General features: G+C 46.3%; 1 protein-coding gene across 1 annotated transcript in view; it reads right to left on the bottom strand.

Annotated features, from left to right (window-relative positions):
• The window catches only part of LOC139264313 (catenin delta-2-like), a 1,401,072-nt gene that overhangs the window by 1,259,981 nt on the left and 126,387 nt on the right, over positions 1-14,704 (bottom strand). The gene's annotated exons all lie outside the window — the stretch shown is intronic.

Here is a 14,704-nt window from a genome sequence, read left to right on the forward strand (position 1 = left end):
CCAAAATTCTCTGGACTCTGGGGAGGTACCAGCGGATTGGAAAGCAGCTAATGTAACGCCTCTGTTTAAAAAAAGGGGGCAGATAAAAGGCAGGTAACTATAGGCCAGTTAGTTTAACATCTGTAGTGGGGAAAATGCTTGAAGCTATCATTAAAGAAGAAATAGCGGGACATCTAGCTAGGAATAGTGCAATCAAGCAGACGCAGCATGGATTCATGAAGGGGAAATCATGTTTAACTAATTTACTGGAATTCTTTGAGGATATAACGAGCATGGTGGATAGAGGTGTACCGATGGATGTGGTGTATTTAGATTTTCAAAAGGCATTCGATAAGGTGCCACACAAAAGGTTACTGCAGAAGATAAAGGTACGCGGAGTCAGAGAAAATGTATTAGCGTGGATAGAGAATTGGCTGGCTAACAGAAAGCAGAGAGTCGGGATAAATGGGTCCTTTTCGGGTTGGAAATCAGTGGTTAGTGGTGTGTCACAGGGATCGGTGTGGGACCACAACTGTTTACAATGTACATAGATGACCTGGAAGAGGGGACAGAGTGTAGTGTAACAAAATTTGCAGATGACACAAAGATTAGTGGGAAAGCGGGTTGTGTAGAGGACACAGAGAGGCTGCAAAGAGATTTAGATAGGTTAAGCGAATGGGCTAAGGTTTGGCAGATGGAATACAATGTCGGAAAGTGTGAGGTCATCCACCTTGGGAAAAAAAACAGTAAAAGGGATTATTATTTGAATGGGGAGAAATTACAACATTGCTGCGGTGCAGAGGGACCTGGGGGTCCTTGTGCATGAATCCCAAAAAGTTAGCTTGCAGGTGCAGCAGGTAATCAGGAAGGCGAATGGAATGTTGGCCTTCATTGCGAGAGGGATGGAGTACAAAAGCAGGGAGGTCCTTCTGCAACTGTATAGGGTATTGGTGAGGCCGCACCTGGATACTGCATGCAGTTTTGGTCATCTTACTTAAGGAAGGATATACTAGCTTTGGAGGGGGTACAGAGACGATTCACTAGGCTGACTCCGGAGATGAGGGGGTTACCTTATGATGATAGATTGAGTAGACTGGGTCTTCACTCCTTGGAGTTCAGAAGGATGAGGGGTGATCTTATAGAAACATTTAAAATAATGAAAGGTATCAACAAGATAGGGGCAGAGAGGTTGTTTCCATTGGTCGGTGAGACTAGAACTAGGGGGCACAGCCTCAAAATACGGGGGAGCCAATTTAAAACCGAGTTGAGAAGGAATTTCTTGTCCCAGAGGGTTGTGAATCTGTGGAATTCTCTGCCCAAGGAAGCAGTTGAGGCTAGCTCACTGAATGTATTCAAGTCACAGATAGATAGGTTTTTAACCAATAAGGGAATTAAGGGTTATGGGGAGCGGGCGGGTAAGTGGAGCTGAATCCACGGCCATATCAGCCATGATCTTGTTGAATGGCGGAGCAGGCTCGTGGGGCTAGATGGCGTACTCCTGTTCCTAATTCTTATGTTCTTATGTTCTTATAGTAGGCAGTCGGCTTGGATGGAGAGCACATCCATCCGTCTGTGAAAGGGTCTGACCTCCTCAGGGCATGCTCCGTGTGCGGGCGCCCAATCCCCAGTCAGGACACATTTCTTAATCAAGGATAGCAGGGGATTTCTGTTGGCCCAGATTTTGATCTGGCGGGCTGTGTTGGGGGAGCCTGCGCTGTCAAAGGCATCGACAGCTATGACCATCTCAGCGCTTTGCTCCGCTGCCCCCTTCGCTGGTGGCCAGTGGAAGCCTGCTGAGTGCGTCAGTGCAATTTTTGGTGCCTGGTCGGTGCCGGATGGTGTAGTCATACGCAGCGAGCGTGAGAGCCCATCGCTGTATGCGAGCTGGCGCCTTGGCATTGACAGCCTTGCTGTCTGACAGCAGAGATGTTAATGGCTTGTGATCCATTTCTAATTCGAATCTCCTGCCAAAGAGGTACTGATGCATCTTTTTCACCGCATAGACACATGCGAGTGCTTCCTTCTCAACCATCCCATAACCCCGTTCAGCTTGAGAGCATGACCTGGAGGCATAAGCCACAGGTTGTAGTTGGCCCTCAGCGTTCCCCTGCTGCAACACGCACCCAACCCCATAGGACGATGCATCACATGTCAGAACGAATTTCTTACAGGGGTCGTACAGGGTCAACAACTTATTTGAACAAAGTAGGTTTCGCGCCCGATTTAAAGCCCGTTCCTGACAGTCCCCCCAAAACCAATCACAACCCTTACGCAGGAGCACATGTAGCGGCTCCAACAATGTGCTTAAGTTTGGCAGAAAGTTCCTAAAATAGTTCAAGAGTCCCAGAAATGAACGCAACTCCGATGTGTTGCAGGGCCTGTGCGCTCGTCGAATCACCTCTGTTTTGGATTCAGTAGGCTGAATCCCGTCTGCAGCAACCCTCCTGCCTAGAAACTCGACCTCAGGAGCCAAAAACACACACTTCGACTTTTTGAGTCGCAGGCCTACCCGGTCCAGTCGGCGTAGCACCTCCTCCAGGTTGTGGAGGTGTTCCTCGGTGTCACAACCGGTGATGAGGATGTCGTCCTGAAATACGATTGTTCCAGGAATGGATTTGAGCAGGCTTTCGATGTTTCTTTGAAAAATCGCGGCCGCTGATCGAATGCCAAACAGACACCTGTTGTAATCAAACAGTCTCTTGTGCGTGGTGATGGTGGTCAGTAGTTTAGATTCATCAGCCAGTTCTTGGGTCATGTAGGCTGAAGTGAGGTCCAACTTGGTGAACAGCTTGCCGCCTGCCAACGTGGCAAAAAGGTCCTCCGCTCTCGGGAGTGGGTATTGGTGTTGTTGGGACACCCGGTTGATAGTGGCATTGTCGTCGCCACAGATCCTGACCGAGCCATCCGCTTTTAGGATGGGAACAATGGGGCTTGCCCGGTCGCTGAATTCAACGGGCGATATGATGCCCTCTCTCAGCAACCAGTCCAACTCACTCTCAATTTTCTCCCGCATCACATACGGCACAGCTCTGGCTTTGTGGTGCACTGGTCTGGCGTCCGGGGTGAGGCGTATCACTACTTTGGTACCTTTGAACGTCCCGACGCCAGGTTGAAATAGTGACTCAAATTGCTGTAGGACCTGTGAGCATGAACTTCGCTCCATAGATAACATGGCGTGCACATCCCCCCATTTCCAGTTCATCTCAGTGAACCAGCTCCTCCCCAACAGTGCGGGTCCATTGCCCGGGACAATCCAGAGCGGCAGCCAGTTCACCGATCCATTGTGTGTGACCACCAACATTGCACTGCCTAGCACTAGAATGATTTCTTTGGTATACATCCGTAATTGCAGCTCAATGCGTTCTAGTTTGGGTCCGCTGGCTTTGAGTGGCCACAGCTTTTTGAATTGTTGAACACTCATGAGTGACTGGCTGGCCCAGAGTCCAGCTCCATGCGTACCGGGATGCCGTTTAATAGGACTTTCATCATCATCGGTGGCGTTTTGGTATATGAACTGTGAATGTTTGCCACATGAACCTGCTGAACTTCAGCGTTCATTGATTTGCCCCAAGCGTCATCCTGCCTTGCAAACCCCTCATCTGGTTCATCCGCCTCGTATATTAGCCTGGTTACAGGCTTTCTCCACATTCTGGCTAAATGGCCACTGAGGTTCCAATTTCTGCAGACGAACTGTTGAAACCTGCAAGTCCTGGAAGCATGTCTGCCCCCACACCTCCAGCATGAACTGAGATTCCCATTGTTGTGAACAAAAGAGCTGTTGCAAGGCATTCCTCGCTGATTGTCCCTTTGACTGTTCTTGAGCACCCTGTTAGTGGGTGTCAATGACCCCATCCCGGGCCGCTTTGTCCACTGGGGGGGGGCGTAAATGTCCATTCAGCCTGCCATTGTCTCTGTTGGAGACTTACTCTTGAGTCTATTGCTGCCTGGGGTGTCTCGAACTGCCCTTGCCTGCCTGCGGGATTCTATGTCGCGTTTATGATATTGACTCCCTGATCCATCGCCATGTTGGAGGCAGAATTGCGTGCGTATATTATCTTGGTTTCCTCCTCCCCCACCATAAAAGTCTGAGCCATCAACGCCGCAGCTTCCAAGGTCAAGTCCTTGGTCTCAATTAGCTTTCTGAAAATCCCAGCATGACCGATGCCCTCAATAAAGAAATCCCTTAACATCTCCCCCCTGCAGGCATCTGTCAACTTAGAGGCTGGCCAAGCGCCGGAGGTCTGCAACGAAATCCAGTATGGTCTGTCCTTCCCGAAGTCGGTGTGTATAGAATGTGTGTCGTGCCATGTGTACACTGCTTGCCGGTTTGAGGTGCTCACCGATTAGTTTGCTGAGCTCTTCGAAGGTTTTGTCCGCCGGCTTCTCGGGTGCTAGCAGGTCTTTCGTGAGCGCGTAAGTCTTAGGTCCACAGCTGGTCAGCAGATGAGCCCTTCGCTTGTCGGCCGCTGCGTCTCCCAGCCAGTCCTGCTGGAGCCGCTCAATGAAATCGTCCCAGTCCTCACCAACACAGTACCGTTCATCTGTGCTGCCGGTGGCTATTCTCGTGGGTCATTGATTCCCGTTTCTCGTCACCAATGTAATGTCCTTACACAATACCACAAATCTACACGAGGCACATTCTATGGACAAGGTCACTCCATGACCTGAACCTTTATTTACAGGACCAAGAAGTGATGACCCTGCATGGGACCTCCCTTTATATACCTGGATGACCAGGTGAGGAGTGTCTCCCACAAGTTCACCCCCTGTGGTCAAGGTATGCATTTCTTACGTATATACAGTATTGCAGTGTTGTTACATAAAGGTTACATACATGACACAGTCAATGCCAAGTTGCGTACGTACACTAAAGAACTCATAATGGTGATTGGCAGTGCAGTAGTCATGGTTTCGTACGATGGTGCTGTTCATGATATACCGTTATGGGTGGTTCGGCAGGAAATGGTTAGAAAAAAATCAAATGGAAATGGAACAATATCAAAGCATTGTCGTAGGAGGATGATACTCCATGTGCTCAAGTGCTGAGCAAGTTCCCCTCGCTGTTTGAACCAGGCATCAGCAATTTCACAGGAGCCAAGGTGTAGATCCACGTGGACTCGGATGCAAGACCCTTCCATCATAAAGCTCGGGCGGTTCCGTACATGATGAGGGAGAAGGTCGAAATCGAACTGGACAGACTCCAGTGTAAAGGGGTCATATCACCGGTCGAATTTAACGAATGGGCCAGTCCCATTGTTCCTGTGTTTTAGAGTGATGGCACTGTCAGGATTTGTGGAGACTACAAGGTTACGATCAACTGAGTTTTGAAACAGGATCAATACCCATTACCGAAAGCTGATGACCTGTTTGCAACACTAGCCAGGGGGAAGTCATTCACTAAACTGGATCGGATGTCGGCGTACATGACACAGGAACTGGTTGAGACGTCGACGAAACTTACGTGCATCAACACTCAAAGGACTGTTTATCTACAACAGGTGTCCTTTCGGAATTCGCTCGGCTGCAGCCATATTTCAGAGGAACATGGAGAGTCTATTGAAGTCCGTCCCTAGAACCATCGTGTTCCAAGATGATATCCTGGTCATAGGTCGTGACACCGCTGAACATCTGAACAACCTTGAAGAGGGTCTACATCGTCTGGACAAAGTGGGATTTAGACTGAAACGTTCCAAGTGCGTCTTCATGACACCGGAAGTCGAATTCCTGGGGAGGAAAATTGCTGCTGATGGCATCAGGCCTACGGACTCGAAAATCAAGGCCATCAAAAATGCTCCCAAGCCTCAGAATGTGACGGAGCTGCATTCGTTCCTTGGTCTACTCAACTACTTCGGTAATTTCCTACCTAGATTGAGCACTTCATTCGAGCCACTGCTAAGAAAAGGTGACAACTGGGTTTGGGGTGAGTCTCAAGATAGAGCTTTTGAGAAAGCTACTAATCTGCTTTGCTCTAACAAGCTGCTGGTACATTATGATCCGTGTAAACATCTAGTATTGGCCTTTGATGCTTCGTCATATGGAGTTGGTTGCGTGCTACAACAAGCTGATGAGTCAGGTAAATTACAACCTGTTGCGTATGCTTCCAAAAGTTTGTCAAAGGCGGAAAGGCAGCATGGTAGAAAAAAAAAGCATTAGCCTGTGTGTATGGGTTAAAAAGATGCATCAGTACCTGTTTGGTCTTCGATTTGAACTGGAAACAGATCACAAGCCACTCATTTCATTGTTTTCGGAAAATAAAGGTATAAAGACTAATGCATCGTCCCGCATCTAGAGGTGGGCGCTGACATTATCTGCCTATGATTATGTCATTCGTCATAAACCTGGCACCGAGAATTGTGTTGATGCACTGAGCTATCTGCCGTTGCCCACACCGGAGATGGAGACGCCACAACCTGCAGACCTACTGTTAGTTGTGGATGTTATTGAAAGTGAAGGAACCCCTGTCACGGCTCAACAAGTTAAGACCTGAATCAGCCAGGACCCGATATTATCGGTTGTGAAACGTTGTGTCCTTAGTGATGATTGGTCTGCCATACCCAAGCAAATGGGTGATGAGATCAAACCTTATAACTGTCGCAAAGACGAACTATCCATTCAGTCAGATTGTTTACTGTGGGTAATCGTGTTGTTATGCCTAAGAAAGGCAGAGAGAAATTTGTACATGATCTACATAGCACTCATCCCGGTATTGTCAAGATGAAAGCCATTGCCAGGTCTTGTGTATGGTGGCCTGGAATTGACTCTGATCTGGAATCGTGTGTGCATCAGTGCAACACTTGCATGCAGCGAAGTAAAGCACCAGCGGAATCGCCGCTGAGTCTGTGGTCGTGGCCATCTAAATCATAGTCCAGGATCCACATCAACTCTGCAGGTCCTCTCCTGGGAAAAATGTTTTTAATTGTGGTGGATGCATATTCCAAGTGGCTAATGTGTATAATCATGTCACCCAGTACCTCCACAGCTACCATTGAGAGCCTTCGTGTCATGTTTGCCACTGATGGTCTGCCCGACATCGTTGTCAGCGACAATGGACCTTGCTTCACGAGTCTGGAGTTTCAAGAGTTCATGAAACTCAATGGTATCAAACATGTGAGGTCAGCACCATTCAAACCCACATCCAATGGTCAAGCAGAGCGTGCTGTCCAAACCATCAAGCAGAGTATGAAACGTGTAACTCAAGGTTCACTGCAGACTCGCTTGTCGCGCAAAATGCTTAGTTACACGACAAGACCCCACAAGCTTACTGGGGTCCCCTCTGCTGAACAATTGATGGAGAGGTCTCAAGACCAAGCACTCTCTTGTCCACCCTGACTTGAACGATCATGTTGAATACAGACGTCAAAGTCAGCAGTGGTATCATGATCACGCTGTTGTGTCACGTGACATTTCTGTTAATGATCCTGTATATGGACTAAATTATGGTCAAGGTCCCAAGTGGATCGCTGGTACTATTACAGCCAAGGAGGGTAACAGAGTGTTTATCATCAAGCTCAAACATCTGAACCAAATGTGTACAGAGCTTTGACGCTCGATGCAGTCCCTTGGAATCGAGGAAGACTTGCTTCCACTCTTCGCATGAGTTCTTAGGTGACTGAACAGTCCAATACTGTCCAGAGGCGGGAGCAGCATGGTGAGGCCTATAAAAGGCCCAGCGGGTGTTCCACAGGCAGCGGCAGTCGGCGAGAGCAGCGTGGTGAGGCCGATTAAAGGTGAGCTTGTGCAGCTCCAGTCGGGAGAAAAAGCAGAAAAGAAGTAGAAAGGAATCAAAAGGTGACGTCACAGCCAAAGGGGTAAGTGATTGGCTGGTGATTGGTAAGTAGTTTTTCTTTTTCTTTTTTATATTAGTAAGTAACCTGTTAACAGTGTTGTCACCAACTTAAGTGTATCTAAGGGTTAAGTCATGGCAGGAGAGCTCGGTCACGTGATATGCTCCTCCTGTACCATGTGGGAACTCAGGGACACTTCCGGTGACCCGGACGACTACGTGTGCGGGAAGTGTATCCGCCTCCAGCTCCTGACGGATCGCGTTGCGGAATTGGAGCTGAGGGTGGATTCACTCTGGAGCATCCACGATGCTGAGAATGACGTGAGTAGCACGTGTAGCGAGTTGGTCTTACCGCAGGAGAAGGGTCCACAGCCAGCTAGGGAATGGATGACCAGCAGGAAGAGTAGTGCAAGGATCCCCTGTGGTCACCCACCTGCAGAACAGATACACTGCTTTGAGTACTGTTGAGGGGGATGACTCATCAGGGGAGGGCAGCAGCAGCCAAGTTCATGGCACCATGGCTGACTCTGTTGCACAGGAGGGCAGGAAAAAGAATGGGAGAGCGATAGTGACAGGGGATTCATTGTGAGGGGAATAGATAGGCGTTTCTGCGGCCGCAACCGAGACTCCAGGATGGTATGTTGCCTCCCTGGTGCAAGGGTCAAGGATGTCTCGGAGCGGGTGCAGGACATTTCAAAAAGGGATGGAGAACAGCCAGTTGTCGTGGTGCACATTGGTACCAACGACATAGGTAAAAAAAGGGATGAGGTCCTACGAAACAAATTTAAGGAGCTAGGAGCTAAATTAAAAAGTAGGGCCTCAAAAGTAGTAATCTCGGGATTGCTACCAGTGCCACGTGCTAGTCATAGTAGGAATCGCAGGATAGCGCAGATGAATACGTGGCTTGAGCAGTGGTGCGGCAGGGAGGGATTCAAATTCCTGGGGCATTGGAACCGGTTCTGGGGGAGGTGGGACCAGTACAAACCGGACCGTCTGCACCTGGGCAGGACCGGAACCAATGTCCTAGGGGGAGTGTTTGCTAGTGCTGTTGGGGAGGAGTTAAACTAATATGGCAGGGGGATGGGAACCAATGCAGGGAGACAGAGGGAAACAAAAAGGAGACAAAAGCAAAAGACAGAAAGGAGATGAGTAAAAGTGGAGGGCAGAGAAACCCAAGGCATAGAACAAAAAGGGCCACAGTACAACAAAATTCTAAAAGGACAAAGCGTGTTACAAAAACAAGCCTGAAGGCTTTGTGTCTTAATGCAAGGAGTATCCATAATAAGGTGGATGAATTAACTGTGCAAATAGACGTTAACAAATATGATGTGATTGGGATTACAGAGACGTGGCTCCAGGATGATCAGAGCTGGGAACTCAACATCCAGGGGTATTCAACATTCAGGAAAGATAGAATAAAAGGAAAAGTAGGTGGGGTAGCATTGCTGGTTAAGGAGGAGATTAATGCAATAGTTAGGAAGGGATTAGCTTGGATGATGTGGAATCTATATGGGTAGAGCTGCAGAACACCAAAGGGCAAAAACGTTAGTGGGAGTTGTGTACAGACCTCCAAACAGTAGTGGTGATGTTGGGGAGGGCATCAAACAGGAAATTAGGGGTGTATGCAATAAAGGTGCAGCAGTTATAATGGGTGACTTTAATATGCACATAGCTTGGGCTAACCAAACTGGAAGCAATACGGTGGAGGAGGATTTCCTGGAGTGCATAAGGGATGGTTCTCTAGACCAATATGTCGAGGAACCAACTAGGGGGGAGGCCATCTTAGACTGGGTGTTGTGTAATGAGAGAGGATTAATTAGCAATCTCGTTGTGCGAGGCCCCTTGGGGAAGAGTGACCATAATATGGTGGAATTCTGCATTAGGATGGAGAATGAAACAGTTAATTCAGAGACCATGGTCCAGAACTTAAAGAAGGGTAACTTTGAAGGTATGAGGCGTGAATTGGCTAGGATAGATTGGCGAATGATACTTAAGGGGTTGACTGTGGATGGGCAATGGCAGACATTTAGAGGCCGCATGGATGAACTACAACAATTGTACATTCCTATCTGGCGTAAAAATAAAAAAGGGAAGGTGGCTCAACCGTGGCTATCAAGGGAAATCAGGGATAGTATTAAAGCCAAGGAAGTGGCATACAAATTGGCCAGAAATAGCAGCGAAACCGGGGACTGGGAGAAATTTAGAACTCAGCAGAGGAGGACAAAGGGTTTGATTAGGACAGGGAAAATGGAGTACGAGAAGAAGCTTGCAGGGAACATTAAGACGGATTGCAAAAGTTTCTACAGATATGTAAAGAGAAAAAGGTTAGTAAGGACAAACGTAGGTCCTCTGCAGTCAGAATCAGGGGAAGTCATAACGGGAAACAAAGAAACGACAGACCAATTGAACAAGTACTTTGGTTCGGTATTCACTAAGGAGGACACAAACAACCTTTCGGATATAAAAGGGGTCAGAGGGTCTAGTAAGGAGGAGAAACTGAGGGAAATCCTTATTAGTCGGGAAATTGTGTTGGGGAAATTGATGGGATTGAAGGCCGATAAATTCCCAGGGCCTGATAGACTGCATCCTAGAGTACTTAAGGAGGTGGCCTTGGAAATAGCGGATTCATTGACAGTCATTTTTCAACATTCCATTGACTCTGGATCAGTTCCTATCGAGTGGAGGGTAGCCAATGTAACCCCACTTTTAAAAAAAAGAGGGAGAGAGAAAACAGGGAATTATAGACCGGTCAGCCTGACCTCATTAGTGGGTAAAATGATGGAATCAATTATTAAGGATGTCATAGCAGTGCATTTGGAAAGAGGTGACATGATAGGTCCAAGTCAGCATGGATTTGTGAAAGGGAAATCATGCTTGACAAATCTTCTGGAATTTTTTGAGGATGTTTCCAGTAGAGTGGACAAGGGAGAACCAGTTGATGTGGTATATTTGGACTTTCAGAAGGCTTTCGACAAGGTCCCACACAAGAGATTAATGTGCAAAGTTAAAGCGCATGGGATTGGGGGTAGTGTGCTGACATGGATAGAGAACTGGTTGTCAGACAGGAAGCAAAGAGTAGGAGTAAATGGGTACTTTTCAGAATGGCAGGCAGTGACTAGTGGGGTACCGCAAGGTTCTGTGCTGGGGCCCCAGCTGTTTACACTGTACATTAATGATTTAGACGAGGGGATTAAATGTAGTATCTCCAAATTTGCAGATGACACTAAGTTGGGTGGCAGTGTGAGCTGCGAGGAGGATGCTATGAGGCTGCAGTGTGACTTGGATAGGTTAGGTGAGTGGGAAAATGCATGGCAGATGAAGTATAATGTGGATAAATGTGAGGTTACCCACTTCGGTGGTAAAAACAGAGAGACAGACTATTATCTGAATGGTGACAGATTAGGAAAAGGGGAGGTGCAACAAGACCTGGGTGTCATGCTACATCAGTCATTGAAGGTTGGCATGCAGGTACAGCAGGCGGTTAAGAAAGCAAATGGCATGTTGGCCTTCATAGCGAGGGGATTTGAGTACAGGGGCAGGGAGGTGTTGCTACAGTTGTACAGGGCCTTGGTGAGGCCACACCTGGAGTATTGTGTACAGTTTTGGTCTCCTAACTTGAGGAAGGACATTCTTGCTATTGAGGGAGTGCAGCGAAGGTTCACCAGACTGATTCCTGGGATGGCGGGACTGACCTATCAAGAAAGACTGGATCAACTGGGCTTGTATTCACTGGAGTTCAGAAGAATGAGAGGGGACCTCATAGAAACGTTTAAAATTCTGATGGGTTCAGACAGGTTAGATGCAGGAAGAATGTTCCCAATGTTGGGGAAGTCCAGAACCAGGGGTCACAGTCTAAGGATAAGGGGTAAGCCATTTAGGACCGACATGAGGAGAAACTTCTTCACCTAGAGAGTGGTGAACCTGTGGAATTCTCTACCACAGAAAGTTGTTGAGGCCAATTCACTAAATATATTCAAAAAGGAGTTCGATGAAGTCCTCACTACTAGGGGGATCAAAGGGTATGGCGAGAAAGCAGGAATGGGGTACTGAAGTTGCATGTTCAGCCATGAACTCATTGAATGGCGGTGCAGGCTAGAAGGGCCGTATGGCCTACTTCTGCACCTATTTTCTATGTTTCAAGAGTGGGCAAACATGCAGGAAACATGTTGATCAGATAAAGCTGCGGCACACAGATGAACTGGAACAGTCTGAGGAAGACACAATCAGTGACCAACCAACCTATCCTCAGTCATCAGAGGACTTCGCTGCCATCAATGAATCTGGACTTTCAATCCCTGACATGGTCATTGCCACTCCCATCAGATCAGCTACACAGCCCCCAGTCATAACAGACTCAGAACGCTCGCCCAAGGCTGGAGTTGAACTGAGATGATCAACTTGGGAGCAGAAAGCCCCGGACCGTCTCAATTTGTAAAAAGACTGTTACTAATATCTTAAAGGGGGATATTGTCATGTATGTCTGCTTGGGCTTACTAGCCACCAGGTGGCACCACTGTCGGAGGCAATGGAGTACGCACGTGTGCGGCCCAGGTATAAAAGGCAAGCCAAAATGTAATGTAATCACTTTGGGCCCTAATAAAGCAGAGCCAGGTTTGTACCTGTGTTAGTTTACAGTATTCAGTCTATTGAGTTATTAGATACATAACTGCAATGCTCATAATTTCATTTTTATGTATAAATATATTCACATGCGTCAGTTGAGGTAGTTGTACTGGACTCTCATCTGCAATTTTTTCAGCTGTGTGGATTGGCATTCATTTCCGGCTCTGCTTATTCCCCAGAACGACCTTAATACTACAAAAATATTTGCAATAATTTTTCACAGTGGTAGTCTGAGGTTCCTATCTTGCCTAAATCTTTTCAAATTGACAGAACCGAAGTGGAGAGTATGTGTCACTCTAACCAAAGGAGCACAAAATCTAGGCTGACGATGCGCTGCATTACTGAGGGAGTGCTACACTATCAGAGGCGTCATCATCGAATGAGACGTTAAACTGCCCTCTTCGGTGGACGTAAAAGATCCCAAGGCACTATTTTGAAGAAGAGCAGGCGAGTTATCCCAGGTGTCTTTGACAATATTTATCCCTCAAGGAACATCATTAAAACAGATTATCTGGTCATTATCACATTGCTGTTTGTGGGACCTTGCTGTGTGCAAATCGGGTGCCACATTTCCTACATTTCAACGGTGACTTCACTACAAATGTACTTCATTGACTGTAAAGTGCTTTCGGATGTGCTGTGGTCATTAAAGGCACTATATAAATGCAAGTCTTTCTTTTTAGTTTCAACATTGGCTTGCTTAAGATAAAACAGATAGGGAAAACCGGCAACAGATTTGGATCACTAGTTCAGCAATTGTACAAGGCCAACCATAAATTGACAGAAAGCTGATATTTTTCTTATATGACAAGTGTAACGAAATAGTGCTTACATCAGACCAATGTTGCCAGTAATTAGGCAATAATGAATTGGTCGTTCTTGCTTTATCATCTCATTTCAAATTATTTTGATACGAGGCAAAGTCCAGTGCTGAAGCAAATTGTTGAGATAACGTATAAACATTCCTTGAAGTTTATTTGGTAGCTAAGGTGGGATTCACAATCTCTTGACAACCTTAATGGGCAATGAATCAGATTGCACTCATTGTGGGCACCATAGGTCCTTTGCTTCAATATTAGAAGGAGCACATCACAATCACAGAACACATCTTTTTTGGGCAAGAAGGGGAAGGACTTGGAACATAAGTTCAGCGTAACAGATGCACAACTCGTACTAAGTCAACTTGGCCCAATATTCACAGCCGTAATAGAGATTTGTTGCTCATAGGATCTCATCCTCTTGAATGGAGATAGTGAGGCAGCAGTGGGAGAACTACAGTGGGAATAAATAATATGAGCGCAAAGATCTTTCAGGTCATTATTACCATCAGATTGTTGGATTGTGGTTCTACCATCCATTAAATGTTAACTAAACCCAATAGTACAGCAATCCTTTTAATGAAATGATTCACTTTTCAATATAGTTTTAATCTAACGGCTATGCTACATGGCTTCTAATTCTTTATGATTTGAGAATGCTTATTTGGGACATCAGAGCACTGTCATCACTTGGTAAGGAAAACCATAATGTTTTTTGATGAGTATTGCTCGTGTGCAATTTGACCATAGTATGACGTTTGCCAAGTGGAACAATCACATCAAGCACTTATCATAAGTTCTGAAGAGAAAGATTCTCTCTCACCAAAAGAGCAGCTCTCTGTCAAGGCCCCCTCTGAGCCACTGAATTGATTCTACTTCAGAATGTATTTTGAGATTACTCATGGGACCTAGTGTGCCAGAAATAACAAAAGATGTTCCTACTAGTTTTCTGGCATCGTACAAACATTGTTGACTAAGACAAATATATCTCCTTGCCAAGCATTATGGGAAAGTCATGTCGCTGGTCCACACTGTGGATAGGATGGCAGCACAAGTTTAAACAGGAAGCATCGCTGTTCAATGATGCCTTACACCCACAATTCTCTACAAAAAAAGCACTTGTCATTACAAACCAGGAAGCTAAAGTGGTCTTGACTAAAGAAATAGCAAACACCTCAGCAAAAACAATGAAAGGAAAAGTGGCTAAAGTGATTAAAAGCTTAACTTAAAATGATTTTAATTTGGTTGCCCTTTTAAATTCCAAAATGGTATTTTCACACTGTAGAATGAGACTGAACAAACTCTGGTGTAAAACAAAAAAACTACAAATACTACAGCAGAAATTTGACCACAGTTCTCAATCTAGATGGTCTTGGTTGAACTGGTCATGAACAAGGTCAATTAGGTACACAAGAACACCAGTGCAGTTCTTTAAATTGGTTATGCACTTTTTTTCCCTAAACACCAGAATCTGATATTTAATGAATTCATAATTCAGAAC

The sequence above is a fragment of the Pristiophorus japonicus genome, chromosome 5 (assembly GCF_044704955.1).
Source record: "Pristiophorus japonicus isolate sPriJap1 chromosome 5, sPriJap1.hap1, whole genome shotgun sequence".
NCBI classification, from domain to species: domain Eukaryota; kingdom Metazoa; phylum Chordata; class Chondrichthyes; family Pristiophoridae; genus Pristiophorus; species Pristiophorus japonicus.